This window comes from Canis aureus, chromosome 30 (genome assembly GCF_053574225.1).
Source record: "Canis aureus isolate CA01 chromosome 30, VMU_Caureus_v.1.0, whole genome shotgun sequence".
In the NCBI taxonomy this organism is placed as follows: Eukaryota; Metazoa; Chordata; class Mammalia; order Carnivora; family Canidae; genus Canis; species Canis aureus.
The window spans coordinates 36584498-36608599 of NC_135640.1; the positions used below are offsets into that span (position 1 = coordinate 36584498).

The 24102-nt window shown below is 45.4% G+C and overlaps 1 long non-coding RNA gene across 1 annotated transcript; it reads left to right on the plus strand.

The window, feature by feature from the left end:
* The first annotated feature begins 358 nt into the window (after positions 1-358).
* LOC144301936 (uncharacterized) lies at positions 359-21718 on the plus strand. Its single transcript, XR_013368843.1, has 4 exons — positions 359-9557; positions 9759-10622; positions 11975-12155; positions 20423-21718. It is a non-coding gene; the product is annotated as an uncharacterized LOC144301936 (long non-coding RNA).
* Positions 21719-24102: the final 2384 nt, after the last annotated feature.

A 24102-nucleotide genomic window follows, 5' to 3' on the forward strand; every position in this document is an offset into this window, starting at 1 on the left:
AGAGACAATCACAGCCCAGCCAATGAGAGACAATCATAGCCCAGCCAATGGGAGACAATCACAGCCCAGCCAATGAGAGACAATCACAGCCCAGCCAATGGGAGACAGCCATAGCCGAGCCAATGAGAGACAGCCATAGCCCAGCCAATGAGAGACAGCCATAGCCCAGCCAATGGGAGACAATCACAGCCCAGCCAATGAGAGACAATCACAGCCCAGCCAATGGGAGACAATCACAGCCCAGCCAATGAGAGACAATCACAGCCCAGCCAATGGGAGACAGCCATAGCCCAGCCAATGAGAGACAGCCACAGCCAGCCAATGAGAGACAGCCACAGCCCAGCCAATGAGAGACAATCACAGCCCAGCCAATGAAAAGCTGCTAACCTGCTTTCCCACTTTACACCAATAGACTTTGATAGCAACTTTTTTCCTCTATAAAAGAGTGGTTCTCCCCATTATTCATTGGACTTGCCTATAGTTTTGCCATGGCTTGCTTGTCCCAGATTACAATTCTCTGTTAATCCCAAATAAGCCCATTTTTTGCTGGTAAAATAACTAACAGTTTTATTTTTACGGTTCATAGGTGTTACGGATGTTCTCTCTCCAGGGCGGCTGTGTCTTGGACTGGATACTTTGGAGACCCTGTCTGAGAACTCTGCAGAGAGCGAGAGATCCAGAACTTCTGGCCTAAGACTAGGCCTACAGAGGTGGAGACAGCAGGGGACCGCAGCATTCCTGCCTGGGGACAAGCGTCGGGGAGCTCGGAAAGCACAGAGATCTCGTACTTGGTCACCCCTGACCCGCTGGTCTTGACACGATCAGTGCTCAGAATGGCCCTGCTTTCCCACCCATCTAGTTATAGGTTGAAGTACACGCCAATTAGGGTCCCTAAGGGCTCGTCCTGAGAGCTGTGACAGCTTTCCCTGGAAGTAGGCAGCTCCTGTGGGTTAGATGCCGTGGACGGAGCTAAAATCTAGTCTCGATTCATACTCAGGCACTACCCACCTGGGTTGAAGTCTTGGTATCAGCAAAGATACCTCAGCCACTGAAGACTTGTCCTGAGAGGTGCCCCTGGGGGAAAAACTCTGGGCTGTTGCCAAAGACACTGGAGGAAAAGGATCTAAAAGGAAAAACAGTGCCCTCTGGCTGTGAGGATGGTGGTGCTCCTGCAGCTCGGCGCTCTAGGAAACCAGGACTGGCCTCTCAGGCTGGGATTTGCAATTTTCATGGTCCTCTGGGCGGCATTTACTGCCTGCTTTGCATTTCTGAGACAGGAAGAGACGGTATTGGTTTGGGCCTCAGCAAAATCCAGGCCCGCCATTTCTTCAGCCATTATGATGTAGAGGTTCCCCATTCAAGCAGCATTTTTTTTTTTTTTTAAAGGAGGTTCCAGGCCCAGTGTGGGGCTTGAACTCACAGCCTGGAGATGTGCTCTTCCGCCTAAGCCAGCCGGGTGCCCTCAGGCAGCACTTTGAATTACAAAAATGCCCTGGAGCAAGGCAGGGAAGGAGGGGCCTTCTCCAGTAGAGCCAGAGCTAAGGCTAAGGAGGCTTTGGGGGAACCCTGTGCTGTGTTCCTGGATATACTATTGTCATTACCTGATCTGTTTAATATCACCTTCTGCTCATACCCATTATCCCATTAACCTTCAAAACAATCCAGAAACAGAAATATGATTATTCCCATTTTGCAGATGAGGAGACCAGAGTGGTCGAGTGGCTTGTCGGGACCACATGGCCCCAGCGGAGGGCCCTGGGCATGTGTCCCCTGTGGCCCCGCCCATCCCATCCCCTGCTTTCTGGAGTGCAGGGGGGGTGGCTGACCTGACAAGGCCATTGATGTTGTGGGAGCTTCCCAAACTACTCCAGCGTGAACATCTTCCAGATGGATTCTCCACAGGGCAATGAGGCAGGAAATTTATGGCTCAGCCTGATTAATGGGCCAGGCAGTTAAGAGTTCTTTGCCAAGCTATGAGCATAATTTAAAGGAACCAAGGCAGGAGGAAAGGGCCCATAACTCACATCCTTAAAGGGTTCTTAGAACAAGAGACACGTTGGATCATTCAAAACATCTTCTTTCCTCTTGCCAAAAAAAGGCTGGCGTGTTTCTGGGTGTTTTGGTCAATGAACAAGGAGTCTGGATGAATATACATGGCAGAAAAAGTAGGGAAAAATACTCGCAGGTCATAAATTTCCAGCTGATGTTTTCTTTGTTGTTTTCTGACGGTTGGTATTTATTTAACCATGTTCTTGCTCTTCATGCCTCTCCTCCCACCTTATAAATGCCATCCTCTTTAGCGGTGTCATTTTTCATTGTATGGAATTGAACTGCTGCCAGGAAAGCAGCTTCGGGGATCATAGAAATGGTGCCATAGAACACAATGGAAGGAGTCCCAGAATGGGAGTAGAAGTTGTAGTTTGAATCCTGGCCCTAGTACTGCGGGCTGTGTGATTTTAGGAATGTTTCTGAAGGGGAGTGGAATATTCCCCCCCCCCCCCCCCCGCAACGTGTCTCTTTGGCACAGGGACTGTTTTAGGCTGGTTGTTTTTGAGAAGCAGCTGACTTGGGAGGAGCTCTGAAAACCAAGAAGTTACCCTGTTATAGGAGACATTTGCGTGGGTGCGGGAAATCTCCACATGTAAGGTGTCTCTCCCTCCTGGTACCAGGATGAAGGGGATCTTTAAATCTCCAGAACCTGTTATCAGTGGAGTTGGCAGGGACTTAAATCTGTGTAACAACCTAACCTGTGCACTGTGCATGTCCCTGTCCCGTAACGGACTCCCCCCACCCATCCAGCATCTTTTATCTTTAGCTGAAGATGGAATTTTCAGTTTCCAGACTTTGGTTTTCCTGGGTCTGTCCCAGGTAATCAGGAGGTATACATGTTATTAAACTTTTGTTTGTTTTCTGTTACTCTGTCTTATATCAACCTAATTATTAGACCAGCCAAAGAACCTAGAAGGGAAGGAGGGAAACTTTTTCCATCCCTACAGTTCTGGTGACCTGCATGGGATTTTCCCTGGCAGGGCCTTGTTCACTCTGGGGCTGCTGCAGCTGGGAGATCCTGGGACCTCTAACAAAAAGCCAGCAGAAGGGGAGGGCTCTTACCTCGTCAGTCTCCGGGACCTCTGCCTGGAAGGTACAGTGGAAGTGTGAGAGCACTTTTTCTAAACTTAGATTAGCGGGAGAAAATATTTTCGCAACTAGTTCCTTGAGTCTAGCAACTCTGCTAAAACACAGTCTTGTTTATTGATCCCATTCTTTACACAAAGGGTCACTGTTGTTGTCTCTGTCTGTTGGGTCATTTGTCACAGGGAGGAAAACCAGAGGGCAGAATGCGGGCCTAGGCCCTACCATGGCCTGCTGTTTGAGCTGGCCTCCCAGACGGACAGGTTCATGGGCCTCATTGGACTGGTGCCTGTTTAGACAAACTGTGCTGGGGGTTAACGTGCAAGGGAGGTAAAGGCTGTGGCTAAGGGACATCTTAGGAGCCAAGCCACACAAATGGTGGGCATGGGTCAGCTGCTAGAACCACTTAACTCTAAGACTCTCAGGTTAGGGTAAGTTGGTCGTGGAACAGGTTAGACTGACATTAGATCGCCCACCAATCTTAAGATATTTCCTGTGCAAAGAGGTACTCTATGAAATGCCACACAGTCGTCAACCCAGAGGCACATCCCTCTTAGGTTTTAGTTTGTCTCCAAGAGACCCAAAGCTTAGCTAATGCTGTTAATGTGCATGTAAGAAAAGCCAGATGAGGTTTCCCTTTTGTCTTGTTCTGTGTCTTGGGAGCTTGGCTATGTGACCAGTGAGAACATTCTCTGGTCTCTGCCAGCCAGAGGATGCATCTGGCAGATGGTCAACTTGACTGGGATCTGAAAAGAGGAGGGCATGGGAACCCTTGATTTTAGCCACTGGACTTGTGGCTGGCACCAGGTCTCTTCGTCTGACCATATCAGCTCTCAGGGGAGTTTGTCATAAGGGGTCCTGTCTATGAGGGACCACTGTCTCAACCTTTGCTGAGCACAGGAAAAGTCCCACTCCAGTAGTGCCCATCTGGTGTCACAGATTGGTGGGTCTGACTGGAGGAGGCCTCTCCCATTCTCATGGGGCACCGGAGACACTGTTTGCGCTATATCATTTTTTTAAAAAAATATTTTATTTATTTGAGAGACAGAGAGAGCATGAGCAGGGAGGAGGGCAGAGGGAGAGGGATAAGCAGACTCCTCACTGAACAGAGAACTCTGACACGGGGCTCAATCCCAGAACCCTGAGATCATGACACAAGCCACAGGCAGACGCCCAGCCAACTGAGCCACCCAGGAGCCCCTGCACTGCACCATTCTTACTGCCTGTGACATCTTAGGTCTCTGAGGCTGATGAGGGCATCTTACTCACTGTCTGGATCTTGGGAAGGCTGCATCTTTTGCTCTCTCCTTTGGGCTGCCTCCTGCATCCATGGTTAAGTGATTAAAAGGCTTATTAGTTTCAGTTTTTCTCCAGATGAAAAGAGGACCCTACTTAAAAAAATAATAATAATAAAGGATGATGCTACTTGTCAAAAGCCAGGTGATGAATCTTTATTGGACAAACTTCTATATTTGAATATTTTTAAAGAGATTCTTATCCAAACAATTGTTTTATTGGTGCCTATGGAAAGACCAAATTAGAAGTGGACATAGAGAAGTATAGCAGCTAGCCTTAGGGACTCACTTGAAAAGATGGAAGAGCAGAAATGAGACTTCGCACAAAAATTAGCATCCATGTCTAATGTAAATCCCCTTATCCTACCACCTATATACCCCCTTTATCCCCAGTCCCCGTCCTTGACCTACCACAAGATCTTTTGAGTCTCTGAGCCCTTGGTCTAAACCGCCTCTCAAATCCAGCCCCACCACCTCAGCAACCTTCATAACCTCCATAAACACCCAGCTGCCTGTTGTGATCTCCCTTTCTTCATAAGATTTACAGAGAGCAGGGCTGGCTTTTCACACTCAAGGTATTCAGATACTCACATAAATATCAAAGGCCAGGAAGTGACTTTAGCAGAAGCTCTCGAGAGGGGTGGTAGGGCTCACTTTGCTGTCCCTTACAATTCCTCCTACTTTCCAGGGCTCTCTAATCAGGCTTTGCCAGCTTCAGGCCTCCCCATACATTGTTCTTGATGGGTGTATCCTGGACCGCCACCACAAAGATTTTATGTCAGTTGGACAGCAACAGATCTTGTAAATTATAAAGCCCTTTTGACCTCCACTTTCAGAAGATCCTACCAAATTCAGAGAGGAGTTGGAAACATTAGTGGCTGTTCACAACCCTACTCACTGGGACCTAGATTGGCAGCTAAGGGTTGCTCTTTCGTCCTATAATTACACTATGGTTATCGGACAGGCCAGATGGGCTCGGGAAACTGCCCCCCCCGCCCCCATATAGGATACAGTTGGCCAGAACCTCTCAGGTCCTCCTACAAATGACCAGGATATGGCTCTGCTGGAGGCTCATATATTCTAGTTTGATAGGGACAATATTAAAGGTTTCTACCCCTAAAATAAATTGGTCTAATGTGAATTATGCACTTAGAAAGGAGAGCATCTGAAAGCCTTTGTTAAACACTTTATACAGGCTTTTTAAGGACATAATGCAGTAAACCCTGAATTTCTAGAACATTAAAAAAAACTTTTTATTCCCATCTTATCTGGAAATCTCCCTGACATAAAGAAACAAATTAAAGAAATGTAGTTGGATGAGGATATCACTCTTGATATCATTTAGGCTACCACTCCATCTTGGAAGAAATTGGAAGCAACTGCTTTGTCTTGCAAATCTCTACAAATCCTGAAATGTGGCTCTAAAAGCAAATCAATCCCACCTATCTTTACCAGTCCCCAGACCTCACCTATTCATCTCAGAATCCTTATAGACACTGGGACGTTGGAAACAGAATTGTGCCGAACTTAAGAAAAAGAAGGAAAATTTTAAATTATCCTAGACCTCTGATTACTGGCAAATATGCTCCTAAAACTCCATGTTGGAGAAAATTTGGATACTTTCTCATGACTTTATGATGTAGACCTTTTTTTGAAAGAGTCAATTTACTTATTTATTTTTTAGATTTTATTTATTTTAGAGAGAGTGTGTGTCTGCACACACACATGCATGAGCAGAGGGAGGAGCAGAAGGTGAGGGAGAGAGAATCTCAAGCAGACTCTGTGCAGAGCATGGAGCCTGACGTGGGCCTGGGTCCCATGATCACAAGATCATGACCTGGGCTGAAACCAAGAGTTGGCCACTTAACAAGAGTTGACTGACCCATCCAGGCACCCCTGTGATATAGAGTTTCTACCCTCATCTTGCCCAGGATCAAAGAGCCACTCTGAAATGCAAACTTTAGGGAGACATTTCTCACCAGTAGAAAGAGAGAAAAAGGGAGGCATTTGGAAATTGGGCTAATGAAAAAAATCTTAAATGTCTTCTCCAGAAATATTAATTAGTAGAGAAAGCTTTAGCCATCTAAACAGGTAACCTTAACTCATTCCATCTGCCAGAAACACAGTTTGGATCCAACTGCTCTTTCATAAATGAGTTTTGCATTATACCCATTTCATGGTTAAAGTTTTAAAGCGAAAGTTATAAAATTTGTGTCTATATGTTCATGTATATCTACATATGTATGTTATAGATGTGTGACATTTTTCTACCTCTGAATGGTAGTGCCAAAATTCATTTTTAAAGAGTTCTATTTAATTGGCTTAAAAACAAACAAGCACTTATATAAATTAAGGATTTGGTATTCTGAAACCCTCAGAAATATAGAAACCAAGCCAAATATTTTTCAAGTTCATGCAATGTAAGATGATCTTTGGTAAATGAAAGCTAATTGAAGTTTATTAGTTTAATTAAAATAGTTGTGTCTTCTGTGAAGACATTAACTGTAATGCAGATAAACAACTACCTATGTTGATTAATCAGATTCGTGTTATCACTTACAAAACTTGTCAGCAAGAAGAATAACTAGGGATGATGGCTGACTTTGTCTGATATCTTGTGAGGTTTTTGGGAGTAATCTAAGCATAATCATTGGGAGCAAATGAGTAGATTGTTCTAAGTGGGAAATGAGTTTTTAGGTGAACTTTTTAGCAATAATTATATTTTATGGTATGTGTACTTAAAAATAATTTCAATTCTCTTTGGTAACTTGAAACTTTAAGGTTGTGCTGAATTAAATTATATGATGAGAAATTCATTGAATATCTAGATCATTTACTGAACATAAGTTTATCTATTTTTGGCTTCTTATTACAGAGGAACTGAAGATATTTGAGTCTGTTAGTAAACATGTCTTGTGCCACACTGAAAGATTGTACTATTTTTTTAAAGGCATATGTTTCTAGAAATTATGAAAAGTATTCAAAAATTTGCCAATCTAAAGAATGTGGGTGTAACAGGCTGTTCACAACTGCTTACTTCTTAGTTTTGCTAGAAATTAAAGTTCCCAAGGGTTAAGAATTCTAACATATGTAGTTAAAGCTACTAGAAGTAATAAGGAATGCAACTCTGCATGCAAGGAAAGTAAGATGTGTTTTTGGATTTAAGAAAATGTATGAGAGATGAAGATGCATTTTTGTTAAGGAAAAAGAAGGTAAAATTGTCTTAAAGTAAAACTAGTATAGAAAGTTGGGAAGAGAAAGAGAATTTTACTTTTGTGGTCAAGTTGGCTAAAATTAATGAGCTTATTATATGGGTTATAAGATTAAACTTTAAAATCAGTAGTGTATTTTTTTAATATTTGTTTATTTGAGAGAGAGAGAGGAGAGAGAGAGACAAGCAGGCTCCCCACTGAGCAGGGCTCCATCCCAGGACCCTGGCTGGGATCATGACCTGAGCCGAAGACGGACACTTAACCTACTGAGCACCCAAGTGTCCCAGGAATGTATTTATGTAAAGCTAAAACTTGATTTTCTTTCATTTACTAAAAGGACAAACTTTTCATGGACCATTGATCTCCTCCTGATAAGACATTATTTTTCTTTACCTTTTAAGTAATCTGCTAAGAAGCAAAGATTTTGTTACCAATGATTTCCTATGCTCCTTACTATCAATCTTTGATTGCTTAAGAAAACTGGGTCTTCTCAATATTAAGCTAAGTTTTGCTCACAGCTACGTAACTTCTGTATTTGCCTTTGAAATCTTTTATTATCACTTTGGTAAAATAGACAATTATATATTGTTTTATAATAGTATGTGATGTTTGTGTGGATATAGGTTATTCATATAGGTTTTCTGGAAATTTTATGAAATTCCTAGAATTCTGATATGTCCCAGTACAATGTTATCATTTGTAATTCTATTATTATTTTGAAATGTAGTGTGTTACAAGAATAAGCAAATTTCTTTGTCAGTTGTATTATAATGAGCTCTCATCAGATCTTTAACCAGGGCCATTTAAAAATCTTTTGCCACTTACAGTTATTGTTTTACTGTGATGCTTTTGCAAAAGTCCTTCTTCTTTAGTGAGACTTATGGCAAGAACTCTTGAATGCAGTTATCTGATAACTTTAAGATCATACCACTGATTTATCATGCCTATAGTTTAGAGCAACTTGGTAAAATAGACCTTTGTGAAGATGAAACATTTATCTTTTTCTCCCTACCCAATCTCTCCAGAATTCAGAAACTCTCAGTGAACATTCTTATTTTAATGGTAATAGAATTATTTGCATAAGTTCATTAAGAACCTGTTTTCTTTGTAACAGCACACAATTGGAAATTGGTAATATTACCAAAGCTTTGCCTAAAAAATCTTAAAAAAAAAAAAAAAAAAAAGGGCAGCCCTGGTGGCGCAGTGGTTTAGCACCGCCTGCAGCCCAGGGCATGATCCTGGAGACCCGGAATTGAGTCCCACATCGGGCTCCTGCATGGAGCCTGCTTCTCCCTCTGTCTGTGTCGCTGCCTCTCTCTCTGTGTGTGTCTCTCATGAATAAATAAAAATCTTAAAAAAAAAAAAAAAACCTTTGCCTAGACTGTCATATTAGAGAGAGATGTACATACTCAGATATGACCAGACAGCTTCAAGGAACTAATGCTGACTTTATGAAGTCCCAATAAAGTCCCTTGGAAAAACAGCCTATTACCTTGCTTACAGACTTCCCAGCAGTTTCGCCAGGTGCTTAAAGAAGGTCACTTTCTGGCAGGTGAGGCACCTCAGGACATTTTGGGATCCTTAAGAAAAGAGGAATTCATCCAAATCTATGGGTTATTGCAGGTGAATCTGGCAAGTCCTTGGTTTGGCTTTCTGGCTTTGAGAGGCTTTTATTTATTTATTTATTTTATTTTTTATTTTTGAGAGGCTTTTAAAAGTCTCATTCAAGGGGATCCCTGGGTGGCTCAGCAGTTTGGTGCCTGCCTTTGGCCCAGGGTGTGATCCTGGAGTCCCAGGATCAAGTCCCACCTTGGGCTCTTGGCATGGAGCCTGCTTCTCCCTCCTCCTTTGTCTCTGCCCCCCCCCCCATGTCTATCATAAATAAAAAAATATTAAAAAAAAAAAAGTCTCATTTGAGGTTCCTTTTTTTTTTAAATTTTTTTTATTTATTTATGATAGTCACAGAGAGAGAGAGAGGCGCAGAGACACAGGCAGAGGGAGAAGCAGGCTCAATGCACCGGGAGCCCGATGTGGGACTCGATCCCGGGTCTCCAGGATCACGCCCTGGGCCAAAGGCAGGCGCCAAACCTCTGCGCCACCCAGGGATCCCTCATTTGAGGTTCCTTATAAAAATTTCCAGGGAAGCAGATTAAGAGTCTATATGGCTCATTTTTATTCTTGCTGGATTTATGTAAATAATCAGGTCAAGTTTATTTAGACTAGACTAATTTTGTAAACAAATTTTTACTGTAATTATCTTTGGTAGAATTGGGGTGATTTTAGAGAGAAAAATTATGTTTCAATAGGAACTATTAATACAACTGGTGGATATTAGATTCCAATTCTGTCCATTGACATTGAAGTTTTGTTATTTACCTGTAAACCAGACTGGATCCTGAATTATTCTAGTTTCCTCAAATATCTGGCCACAAATCTCCAAATTAACATTTCCAAGTTCCTCCCACCTTTTGACTTGGAATCACTAAGAACAAAAACTGCCCTTTTGCCCGAAGTCCCACAAACTGAATATAAATGACGTGATATAAACTTCAGAGAAATCAATGCAACAGATCATGTTAGATACTTGCCATGCCTCTTGAAGATCAGAAGGATCACCAGAGACATGCAAACTGAATACCCTCCTGCAAGATCTGTCAGATTGTCACCACCTCTCTATCTGAAGATACTTCCAGCCTGACATCTGGAAATGTTCTTGACTGGCTGCACCCCTGGGTTCAGAAACAGATTTATAATTTGTTCCAATCACTAACCTTTGTTTTTCTTCTGTTTCCATAGAAATGCCTTATTAAATACCTGATTGCTCCTAACTTTGGGAGCTCACCTTTATGACAGCTTCCTGCAATGAGTCACAACTGTTTAACTGAACTGACCTGTTCTCAGGACTGAGTGACTGGTTCAGTGAGATACGGAGAAGTCTATCAACTCAGTTTCTGGGCAGTGAAAATTCTTCAAAGTTTCAAAGGTGGGACTGAAGGAGGGCTGAATATGCACCCACCTCCAAATTGTACCTCTTTGGCACAGGGACTGTTTTGGCTGGTTGTTTCTTTTTTTTTTTAATTTTTATTTATTTATTTATGATAGTCACAGAGAGAGAGAGAGAGAGAGAGAGAGAGAGGCAGAGACACAGGCAGAGGGAGAAGCAGGCTCCATGCACCGGGAGCCCGACGTGGGACTCGACCCCGGGTCTCCGGGATCGCGCCCTGGGCCAAAGGCAGGCGCCAAACCGCTGCGCCACCCAGGGATCCCTGGCTGGTTGTTTCTGAGAAGCAGCTGACTTGGGAGGAGCTCTGAAAACCAAGTAGAAGTTACCCTTTTATAAGAGACATTTGTGTGGATGCAGGAAATCATGTGTAAGGTGTCTCCCTTCTGGTACCAGGATGAAGGGGATGGTTAAATTTCCACAGACTGTTATCAGTGGAATTGGTAGGGACTTAAATCTGCATAACAACCCAACCCTCTTCACTGTGCTTATCCTGGTCACTTCCCATAACTGACTCCCCACACACACCCAGCATCTTTTGTCTTTAGCTGAAAATAGAATTTAAGGCAATGGCTTTGGCCATTGCTGAGAGTTACTCAATTTTCCTGGGTCTCTCCCAAGTAACTAGAAAGTATACATGTTATTAAACTTTATTTGATTTTCTTCTATTAATATCTCCTGCCTCGTATCAGTTTAATTATTAGACCAGCCAAAGAACCTAGAAGGGAAAGAGGGAAAATCCTCCTTCTCTACATTACTGACTTCATCTCTCTGGGCCTCTGTTTCCTCTTCTGTAAAATAAAGAGTTTGGACTGATTGATTATCTGCTGGTTTGAAAGTTATGTGAGTTTCTTGCAATCATGTCAACCATGATATTATCATTATTCAGCATCTGGAAGTAATGCTCCCTCTGCTAAACCCCCAGAGCATTTTATCTATGTGTTTAAAATTGGCATTTATCATTTTCTGTCTCAAGTTCCAGTTATTTATGAGCATTTCTTTCTTTTTTTCTCCCTCTCCCAACTGGACTAAGTACTTTTGGCAGGGTGTCTTTTTCATCCTTGTATCCCCCTCAGCCCCAGCATAGCACCTGGCACACGGCTTTCACCCAATAACACTCAAGTGTGGATGAAAAATGAGTAAGTGAAGATGGCCACTATTCACTATTTGTCCTTAGGCAGGATGACTTGATTTAGAGGTTTTCCTATAAAATGTACATTCTTTCTGTTTGATTTAATTTAATATGCATGTTCCAAAATGCAGAGTTAGAAATAAATCTCATTTTTCAAGATACTATTATTTTAAAAGAATCTTATTGAACTGTTCCCCTACAGGGTCTATTCTATACCAGACTTTAAATCAAAGCAACATGTTGTTTAAGTGTTCTGGAAGATACTGTTCTACAAATTTTATCTCGGCTGCTCTCCCTGCCCCAAGCTCTGATGGATTATCATTCAGCAATAATTTTCCTCTCACTGTGGACACAACATGCCCATTGATGTTGAGTGCAACCAGGTAGGCTGGCTTCGGCCAAAGGAATGTTAGCAAACATGATGCAAGCAAAGGTCTTAAATGTGCCTGTGTGCATTTTTCATGCCTCTTGTGCTCCTGCTACTTATGATGCAAAGAACACGGGGAAGAGACCACAATCCAAACTTCAGCCTGGATCAGCCACAGCACAACCAGCCTGCAACACCATGATAAAACTCAATGAAAGGATCCTGGGTCTTGGGGTTGTTTGTTATGCAGTGTTACTGTAGCAATAGGTGACCATTACTTCCAATTTCTAATTTTATCCTTGTATATATCTACTTTCCCCAATGGTTCATCATGAATGTCTCTGTGCTTTTGGAATAGAGATAGATGTGCTGCTTGGACATTTATTTTTGGTTAAGCAGATGACTTCTGGAGACACAAGCCCACATTTTGAGAACTGAGTTGAGAATCCGGTTTTCTGTGGTTGTGTCCATATTTAATTTGTTGTTCTTTATGCTTTTAAGTAATTTGGAAGATAATCTCTGGAAACATTACATGATTCACTCACTAACTTTTCTTTAAAAATTAACACATATATCCTGTGTCATATTTTATGGACTCAGAAGTTTCAAATCACTCTTCCCTATTTATGTATTTATTTATTTATGATTTAATTAATTTGAGAGTGAGATAGTGAGAAAGAGAGAATATGAGCAGGGGGAGGGGCAGAGGGAGAAGCAGACTCTCCGTGGAGCAGCGAGCCCAACTTGGGGCTTGATCCCAGGACCCTGGGATCATAATCTGAGCCTAAGGCAGATATTTAACCCACTGTGCCACCCAGGTGCCTCCAGTCTTCCCTATTTAAACCAATGGCTGAAATACTTTTCATAGGATTAAAAAATTTCAAAAGTAAACTTGGCTAAAAATAAGGGCATTCATGTATTTTATTTCCTTCTTAAAATATTTTATTTATTAGAGAGATGGGGAGGGGTACAGAGGAAGAGAGAGCACGAGCAGGGTGGGGCAAAGGGAGAGGGAGAAGCAGACTCCCGCTAAGCAGGGAGCCCAACACGGGTCTTGATCCCAAGAATCGGGGATCATGACCTGAGCCCAAGGCAGATGCTTAACCGCTTAACCTTAACCATCTGAATCACAAGGCACCCTGCATTCATATATTTTTTTTAATGAAGTGAAAATTACATAATATAGAACCAACCACTTTAAAGAAGGCCCCTATTTTTAATCTACTCTAGTAAGTGCCTGGCTACTTCTTGCATCTCAAATGTCAAGGTAAACCACGATTTGGGGTACACATTACAGTCAGAGGGAAAAGGAAAAAGAAAATCCCAAGAGGAGTTTGAGAAGAAAGACAGAAGGCAGGACCAAGAGGAGAGGACTGGAAAAGAAAGACAGTCCCACATGGCTATTCCGTGGCTGCCCTTTTGCTCACAGCCCTGTGCTCCATGGGCCATGGTGGGTCTAACCAGTGCTCTGTTCTCTGGGCGGCTGGGGGTCCATCAGTTAAATCAGTTTCTAATTGCATATAATCTTGGAACTAATGGAGGAAAAATTGAACTAACCAACATTATTTGTTTTCATTTCTGCTGTTTTTGCCTTTGCATTTTCAAGTGAGAAGTTAAGATATTGAAAGTCCTTGACTTCAACTCAGGTCTAAAACTTCTAATCTCAGGATGCCTGGGTGGCTCAGGGGTTGAGTGCCTGCCTTCGGCCCAGGGCATCATCCTGGAGTCCCGGGATTGAGTCCCACGTCAGGCTCCCTGCATGGACCCTGCTTCTCCCTCTGCCTGTGTCTCTGCTTCTCTCTGTGTGTGTCTTTCATGAACAAATAAGTAAAATCTTAAAAAAAAAATTAAACCTCTAATCTCTTTGCTCAGGTTTGGGGCATCATCCTAATTTGTGAGACTTGAATGAGTCTGATTGGCAGGGATGGCTTATATCCTCCTCCCATATCACCAGGGGCCTGGCTCTCTTCTCCCTGCAGGCTTGCTGTGGACTTGATCCCTGCTTCAGTACCTAAGCCTGAGTCTGTGGCAGGGGTCTGGGGACTCTGGGGGTCCCTGATGCCCTTTCAGTGGCTCTGCACGGTCAAAGTATTTTTCATGATAATTCTACCACATTTTAAGCTTTTGTTCACATGAGTGTAATGTGGGGTTTTCCAGAGGCTATGAGATGTGTGACATCACAACAGTTTAAATGCAGAAGCAGACGTGAGACTCCAGCTGGCTTCTATTCAGCCAGACATGGAAGAGATTTGCAAAAATTTAAAATCGTGCTATGCTTGCAATTTTTTTCTTTTGGAAAATACAGTTATCTTTCATAGAAGTAAGTTATTTACATTAACAGGTAATGGGTTTCATATTTTAAAAGTTTCTCAGTTCTAATGTGGTAAATATTGATAGCTATCTCTCACATAAACAAAAGCTCTTTGGAGTCCTGAAAGGGGAGCTAAGACCCAAAAGCCCCCGAGGACAGCTGCTCTAGGCTCAGAGTGTCTACACTTTCCTACTACATAGCTGTGCTCAGCCTGGTGGAACAAGAAAGAGAAGGTTGCAGCAGGGTCCCCTAGGCATTTGGCCTCTGCTCTGGGTCAGGATCTGAGCAGTTCTGCACTGGGGGATTGCCTGGTTGTGGGTCTGCTCTTGGGGGGCATTGAGCCTTTCGAGTGTTGGGCCTTGCAGACCACCTACTCCAGACTCCCTACAGGTCTTTCTAGGTCACCAGCCCCAGCAGCCCCCTGAGGCCTGCAGGAGGTGGCATTTGCTCTGAGAGAATGAACATACAAATGGACAGTGGAGAGACAGTATATATAAACAACAACCAGCCCCAAACAGCCAGGACTTGGTCAGTGGTGGCCAGCTTCCCTAAATTTTGCCTCTCCTTCTAACCCAACCAACATGAGAAGGCTACATCTGCCCTCATGAGCAATCCCATAGGATGTCCTGCTTCTAGCTAGCCTCCCCATGCCCACAACTTCCCATCAGCACCCATGCGGAGCCTTCCCTCTTGTCCCCTATAAAGCTTTCCCACGCCCTGTTTTGCTGGCTTTTGAGTCTCTGCCAGAACAAGTGTTATGGGCTGTGTCCCCCAGACACTCCTATGTTGAAGTCCTAATCCTCAGTATCTCTGAATATGACCTTATTTAGAAATGAAATCATTGCAGATGTCGTTAGTGAAGATGAGCTCATACTGGAGTAGAGTAGGCCCTGAATCCAGTATGACCGGGATCCTTATAAAAGGGGAACATCGGACACAGATGCCCACACAGGGAGAACACCATGTGGACGTGAAGACGGAGGCCTGGGTCATGGAACATCAAAGAGTGCCAGCAGGCCAACAGAGGCTGGGAGAGAGGCCTGAGGAAAGGACAGGCCTTCAGACTGAGTTAGCAGGACCCCAGGCAGCCAGGTGTCTGGTCGGAAGCCAGAGAGAGGAAGGCTGCTGGAAGCAGTTGCTCAGGCTGTAGGCTTGGGGCTTAGATGTGGCCTCGCCGTGCCCCGACATAGTCAGATAGGCCCCAGCCTGACCTTCAGGTGGGCCCCAGTGCTCCTCTGCCATCCATCCCCTGGGGCTTGTTACCAAAAAAACCTCCCGTGAGGTGGTGGGACCCTGGGCCTGGCTCAGTGGGCCGACCACCGAGCCGGCCTCACCCCGAACCCCAGGCCCTGGGTGCTCACAGGGAGGCTGTGGCCCTGGATCTGTGCAGCCGCTTAATCCCGATAGCGTGAAGCGTTCAGAGGTCATTCAAAGGTGCCTCATTGGCCTTCCACGCGCCTGCCGAAAGAGCCCCTCTGTCTCACGCAGGGGCCGACTGGAAACAAGTTATTTTGAGATCAGCACAGGCTGTACAGATAACAGTAATAGTATTTTATTGCTGAAGTAGTGTGAGAAATGTTGGGGTGGGGGACAAGAATGTAGATGAGTTTAAAAATAGAAGGCTGTAATTAGCCAAGCATGGATTTGTTCTAGAAGGCATCAATTACTACGGCAACCACACATCCCAGATTTTCCAGGACAGCCTCCATTCCATGGAATCTGCTTCTTTTCAGTAAAGGTGATCTGTTAAGCATCTAAGTGCAATTTAATGTTAGGGAATTATGTGACGTTACACATGAATTAATTCGGTAATCCAAATAAACATTTTATTATGTCAACACTCATTTTCTTTCTTTTTCTCTTATGCAAACATAGTCATTGCAGCAGCCCTGGTCTCTTGCTCCAGGTTAAGAGCTGGTTCTGAGGATAAGAATTTAGGCAGGTGTGTGATGGAAGTGGGGATCCCTGAGAGGGGGTGAAGGAGAGAGCAGACTTAAACTTCTTGGCTGGAGACCTTGGCATTTTTTACTGGATGTGAATCCAAGGGGCCAGTTCTCAAGTTTTTGCTGTATTCCACGGACGCAGCGCCCCATGGAATACCAGAGTGAGTCTGCAGGAAACACACATGTAGCTGCTCTGTGTGTGGATTACTGTGGCAGGCATGTCGTGCTCACCCACGCAGTGACAGGTATGCGAGGAATGGGGTGTGCATGAAATCATCCCTGCAGAGCCTGGAGCCCGGAGCTTGGGGCCAGAGAGACCAGAGCCCTTTGGGGTCACCAGCATGGGTGGGGAGGTGTGCACGTGCATAAGAAGCCATCTTTTTGTTTCCTGCCTGGGTTGTGTTGGAGAGGGATGGAGGCCAGCAGAGGGCTAGGAGGCGAGGACACTGCAGGGGTGGGGAGGAATGCTCATTTTAGCACCAGAAACCTACCTTTTGGAAACTTGAATGTTCACTGCTATTTGCATTTTCAATAAGGATTCTCCTAGTTTTCTGCAGTGTTTTATTAACATTCTTTTGCAAATATCAGCTAATTTTGGTTATACTCAGGAGGTAAGAGAAAAGAGACTTTGACCTAGGACTGGAAGTTTGGTGAGCATAATGGAAATCAGAGTTAAGAAAACAAACATAACTCCAAGGGGAAGGCAGATCTGGGAGGGAGGAGCCTGGGAACCCTGGACATAATTTAAAAAATACACCCCTCTCTGCCAGCTTCTCTCTAGACCTCTTCTCTGTTTAAACTCGGGGGCAGGGGGTACGGGTTGTGCTTCGTTTTTTTTTTTTTTCTTTTTTAAGATTTTATTTATTCATGAGAGAGACACAGAGACAGAGGCAGAGACACAGGCAGAGGGAGAGGCAGGCTCCATGCAGGGAGCCTGATGTGGGACTGGATTCCAGGTCTCCAGGATCACGCCCTGAGCCGAAGGCAGATGCTCAACAGCTCAGCCACCCAGGCATCCTGTGCTTGGGTTTTAATAGGAAGCTGTTCCGTGTTTACAGCTGTGTGTAGCCCTAGAGGTGGCATCTCAAAAAACTTGCCTCCAACACTAGGTTTCGATGGTAAAACAGATTCTCCAAGCTTTGTGGACCACAGGCCTCCGAACCCCCCGGGAGCCTGTAAGTTGCAGAATTCCAGCTTCCTCTTCAGACTGACTATCTGAATCTGAACCCCTGGGTCTTGGGGGTTGGGGATCTGCATTTTCAATACACACCTAATTGATTTCTAAGTACAATGGAACTTAATGGCCACTGCTGCTAATACTCAGAAAGTCGAGCTGAAGTCTCAACCCAGTCTTCCCTCGGCTGTCCCTAAAATGGGGAGGATCATTTCAGGGCCGCAAGGCCACATGCCTGAATTCCTTCTGCTGAGTGGCGTGGGCATGTGCGTGCCTTTATAAGGCTGACGCCCTGCCAGAAGATAACCACAGGTGGACATGCCCTCAGTGAGACTCAAAAGACGTGTACAATTTCCAAAGATAGCAACAGCAACCCTGCGCCGCTGACCGTATGTCTACATGAGCGTGTGGCTGCACAGCCTTATATAGCGAGCGGGGCCTCCAGGGAGGCTCTGGGGGAGGACAGCGTGTTCAGCGAGCCCCTGAACGTGCCATGCTCTCAGAGCCCTGGTACGGAAGGCCACCGTGTGCCGGCGGCTGTCTCTGCAGCTTGCCCAGCCCAGGGTGGCGAACAGCTTATAAGGGCTTGTGGCAAGCGGAGTTGGGCAGCTGAGATCTAACTTTCCCAGATGGGAGCAGACATCTGGAATGGTTTTTCTGGTGGCCGTGTGGCTGTCCTTAGTACTACTGACAGACGTGAAGGAAATTCATTTGGTTCTGGTGGAGCTTTACCCGAGGTGCCACAATAGGTAAGTCGAGGCAAGTCCCAAGTGGCTAGCTGCCATGCCCTCTGGCTCAGGTGTCATTTTCTCAGTCATGTCTTGGTTCCACCGCGTGAAGCAGCACACCTTCTTCCCTGGCCTGCTTTCCTTCTCCTCAAAGCACTCCGCTCCCTCGGGCGTAAGTGCAGGTGCTCACCAATTCCCTTCTGGAACGTGACAATCTTTGTGCCTAGAAGTGTTAGTTGAGTGAATTCTTGGTAGATGGTATCTCAGAGGAAGAGCGTGGGTCCAAGCTGGGACCTGAGCACCAGAGCAGGCGATCTCCAAGGTAATGCTCTGAACGAGCCTGGGCCACGTCATGGTCCCTGGCAGGCCCAGTTGCACAGGACAGGTGTGCAAATCTGCAGCTGTGGATTGTTTGCTCCTTCTACACCTCGTCCTCAAGGCGAATCCCTTCGGCGTGGAGCCTCCCACTGGTCTCCACAGGGTCCCTCAACACACATGGTTCTCACTTCCTTCTCCCGGCTTTTGCCTTCTCATGCCTCTCCCTCATCAAAAGTCCTCCAGTTCCTCAAGGTCAGGTCCAGCAGTTCGTTCTGATGACCAGCCCATCTGGATCTTTGCTGACTCCCAGACCCCATGGCCCGGCCACCCAGGGCCACCAGGGCAGTGGGGTGGTGTGGCCTGGTTCCGGGTCTTTGAGGTGGGAGGCAAGTGGGATTGATGGAGGCCTGAGTGCTGAGGCCTGAGCATCTTTTTTTTTTTTTTTTTTTTAAAGATTTATTTATTTATTCATGACAGACACACACAGAGAGAGAGGCAGAGACACAGGCAGAGGGAGAAGCAGGCTCCATGCAGGGAACCCAATGTGGGATTTGATCCCGGGACTCCAGATCAGGCCTCGGGCTGAAAGCGCGCTAAACCGCTGAGCCACCAGGGCTGCCCCTGAGCATCTTTTAAAGTCGCTCATAATGCCTTTTGTGCATGTGGGGGGCACACAGTGGGTACATGCGGAAGGAACCCCTGCGGGTTTAGCTGTTCGGGCTCCATCCCTGTAGTTTCCATCCTACAGTTTTCTCACCCGTTCCTCTCTCTCAGTTACCCCTTGTCGAGTTTGTACAATTTTTACCAAACTAACAGAGGCGCACAGTGGAAGAGTAGCAGATGGGAGTTGTCCCTGCTGCCACTCCTCTCCCCCACGTGGTTGCACTTCCCAGGACGCCCTTCCAACCCTTCTTGCTCTATCTTCTGGACATTGCCTCCTGTGTTAGTTTCTTATGGCTGCTTTTAAAATTACCACAAACTTAGTGGCTTAAAGCAACACACATTTATTGTCTTACGGTTCTGGAGGTCAGAAGTCTGAAATGAGTGTCACTGGGCTAATGTCAAGGTGTGGGTAGGACTGGTTCCTTCCAGAGTCTCCAGGGGAGAATCTGTGTCCTTGCCTTTTCCAGCTTCTAGAGGCTGCCTGCATTCCTTGGCCCGTGGCCCCTTCCTCCATTGTCATGGGCAGCAAGCACACCCCTTGGACTTCTGCTTCCATGGCTTTTCTTCTCTGACTCTCCCGTCTGTCCAGGACTCTCGTGATTACACTGGGTTCACTGCGATAATTGGGGGTATCATCTCCCCAGCTCAAGGTTATTGACTTTGTCACATCTACAAAGTCCCTTCTGTAAGGTAACATAGTCACAGGTTCTGGGTGCCTGGGTGGCTCAGTGGTTGAGCGTCTGCCTTCAGCTCAGGGTGTGATCCCAGGGTCCTGGGATTGAGTCCCACATTGGGCTCCCTGCATGGAGCCTGCTTCTCCCTCTGCCTGTGTCTCTGCCTCTCTCTCTGTGTTTCTCAAGAAATAAAATAAAAATCTTAAAAAACAAACAACATATTCACAGGTTCCAAGGATCAGGACGCAGACATCTTTGGAGACCATGACTCTGCCAACCACACTTCCACATGAGCTTATACTGTTATTTCCTGAGACACCTCTTTTTCACATCCTCTGCTGATTTTCTGTCATGAGAATAGAATTTCTATTTACCCCGCCTCCTCCGCATGTACTCTCAGTATGTTATTAAGACAATAATTGTTTCCTGCAGAGCTAACTCATATACTGAGGTTTTATTCTCTTTCTTATAGGACATTTTCCCCTTGGACTTCTGGTTGCCTTTATCTCTGTCCTGCAATTTACTCCCATGCTTCTCCTGGAGCCTTCCCTCCGAGAGCCCTCGGACCCCAGCTCCCATGGGGCCAGGCTGTCCTCTGGGCACCTCACAGCAAGGTGATTGGGTTTCAAGGGAGAAGGAGAGACAGAGACAGAGAGGGGGAAAGGAGAGATATGGAGAGAGAGAGAGAGAGAGAAGGAGAGATGTGTGTGTGGGGGATGTGGCGAGGAGAGAGGTAGGACAGGGAGGGGAGGGCACAGAGGTGTGTGGAGGAGGTCATGGCAAGACCACAAACTGCAGAACCACCCTGAGGACATACTGAAGCCCCCACCACCTTTGTGGCCTGCCCTTGGGAGTTGGCAACGTTGCTTCTGCTGCATTCTAGTCATCAAAGTCTATTCACAAAGGCCCTTGGAGTTCCAAGGGGAGGCAGAAAGAGACACCATCCCCTTAAGGGAGTGTGGCAACATCCGGGAAGAACATCCAAGAAGAACACAGTGGTCAATTTTGGAAAATATTAATCTACTGTAGAGCATAACGCAGTTATTTTCTCAAACAAGGAATCTTTTCTCTGATAGACTACTGTTAGCTGAATAAAAAATTGTATTTTACTCCGCCGCACTTGCTTTTCACTGTATACCCAAGTACAGCAAATGCTCTGCTGTACACGGACAACGCTGTCATGAGCTTTTAGGAGACCTCGTCTCCCATGTCAGGCCCCCTCCCGTTATCTTTTTATATGACCTTATCTTTTTTCTTTGCTTACTGTTAGAAAAATTGCTTTGAACGTAATCTTTCCCTTCAAAGGATGCATCTAGAAATGCACTTCCTGAAATTCCTTTCGTAATTGGTTCTAGTCATCTGAGAAAATATAAAGCACTGTCGACAGAGTTTTGTTTCATGAGAAGGCTGATGACGGGTCAAGAGCCATACAAAACCGTAACTACTCCCCATCACCCCCCATTGGCTTGTTCCTGTTTCAAAAAGTATTCCTTTGAAAACAGAGAATTTCTACACAACATAATTATAGTACATTGTATTGTACTATATTATACAATTATATTGTACTAATATAGTATATTATAGCATTTGGACCAGTTGACCCAAGTCAACATCAAATAAAAGCCTCAGATTAGGGGCACCTGGGTGGCTCAGTGGTTGAGCTTCTGCCTTTGGCTCAGGGTGTGATCCTGGGGTCCTGGGATGGAGTTTTGCATCAGGTTCCCCGCAGGGAGCTCGCTTCTCCAACTGCCTGTCTCTGTCTTTCTGTCATGAAATAAATAAAATTCCTTAAAAAAAAAAATAAATAAAATTTATTAAATTTTTTTATTATTAAATTTATTAATATTAAATTTTATTTAATATTATTTTAAATAATATATTTTTTATTTTATTTTAATATTATTATTATTAAATTTATTAAATTTTTTATTTATTAAAAAAAATAAAATTCCTTAAAAAAAAAAAAAGAGCCTCAGATTATTTAGACAAAAAGGAAGCCTAATAGATTATGTCTTTTCACAGTACCTATAATATTGTGTCCCGTGATGGCAAGCAGTGGCTGCATACAAGCCTGGGTGCACGGCCCCGGTGTGATTATGTGTTGTGAGTGCCCCTGAGGTCACCAAAGGAAGCCGTGGGTCTCTGAGCCCTACAGATATTGGAGCTGCTCAGACATCTGTGAGACCTCACTGACTTTTATCTCAGCGCCTGATCACAAAGTAAACTGTATTTGGTGCTTGGGAAGCCTCAGCCTGCTCTGTGGCCTGTGTGACCCTCTGCCACGAAGAATATCCAAGTGTGCTTTGCAGTCCAGGCCGCCATGTACAGTGGTGTGTCATGCACTGAGCAACTTCAGGAATATCCTTCTCATTAAGGTCATCCCAGGTTTTTTCTGGCAGAGAGCAATAACATACCTTGGGGAAGGGGCACCTTTTCCTAATTCATGTAGTGGTGTATACTGCTTGGGAGGGGAAAGAATATTGACTAGAATCAAGTTTACCCACATTAATAATAATGTTTCATGCTTATGTCGCCTTGGGGGTTCTTAATCTCTTCTGTAGTGCCATACACACTTGATTTATTGGCTTGTTTTCCTTTTTTCCTTTGACTTAATGGCTCTTTCTCATTGTTTTCTGAAAACATGGCTTTGCTTTGCTTCCCGGAATGGGAAACAGAAACGTTTCCCATTTCTGCTGTTCAGAGGGAAGTGTGGCTAGCACAGAGTGCTGGGATTCATATCCCCAGAACGTGGCCTCAGGTGGCTGTGAGCATTCAGTAGGTTCGTCTGGCCTCAGAACCCCACAGAGGACAGAAGGAGCACCCTTCTAAGGCTTGGGGAGTATCAAGTGAGTGGAACACAGCACATCTTACAACAGCCTGAGGGATCTGCAGTAAGTAGACAGATCCCTCTTAGCTTCTCTAACCAGAGTGCCTCCTGGGAGGGGAGCCCTTTCCCTCTTGCTTTTATCCTCTCCTCCATCTCCCGAGGAACCAAGTGCTTTAATTTTCCTCTCTCCTATCAGAAATTCAGCGGTTTAATACATTTCATCTGCTAATGAATCGAGAGGGGATAATTCTTAATCTTACAAAATTGCTAATGGTAGCGTTTCAGGCCTTTCCAGGGAACGTTTTAAATGGCGGTGGCGGCCTCTGACTCACCTGTAAGTGGTTGAAGTAGGTTTGGCTCCATGATCATGTTGGGCCTGAGACAAATGTTCACTTGGCATGAATGAATACATATTGGGACAATTTTAGTATCTCCTCAGGAGGTGCCCCCAGAGAAGTGTATCTGAGGAAGACTTTTTTTTTTTTTTTTCTTTTCCCCTCTCCTGGCAGCCTCGTGATTAAGAAGTGGCCCTTTTGGGGCAGCCGGGGAGGCTCAGCGGTTTAGCGCCTGCCTTCAGCCCAGGGAGTGATCCTGGGGACCCGGGACCGAGTCCCACGTCGGGCTCCCTGCATGGAGTCTGCTTCTCCCTCTGCCTGTGTCTCATGAATAAATAAATAAAATCTTAAAAAAAATAAAATAAATAAAATCTTAAAAAAAAAAAAAGTGGCCCTTTCACAGCCAGGGCACTGCCATTACAGCTAGGGTCCACCGTCTGCCTCCTCCTTCCTCCAGGTCCACACGGAGCAAAGCACTGGGGGCCTGAAGGCTGGGACCAGGGGCAGCACCAAGGCCAGAAACACGCAAGGGGCTCTGGTGGGTCCTGGTGACAGGAGTCTTCTGCGGGACACCAGAGGGTAGGCTCTGCAGCTGGCACCTACGGGAAAAGGGATCAACCGTGCAGCCCATTCCCCGACCCGCGCACAAGAGCACGTAGCCAAGCCGTTTCCCGCAGACCTCGGGGGCCCGAGGCTGGTCATTGAGCAGTGGTGGCTGCTCCGGTTGGAGATCCTGAGCTGCAAAGCCGGGCTCGGTGCAGCCCTGGGCAAGTTCCTCAAGCCTGTCAGAGCCTGTTTCCTCAGCTCCGAAACGGGGGGGACGAAGCGCGCCCTGCAGCGTGGCTGGAGCACAGGCGAGCCCTCCTGAGAGGCGTGAGCGCTCGTGCAACGCGCAAGCACGAGCGGCGCTCATACCGCGTCTTCCCAGGCGAGGTCGACCCCGGATTTCCTGCTGGAATGTTCTCCCGCGCCTCAGATTTTCAGTGGGTG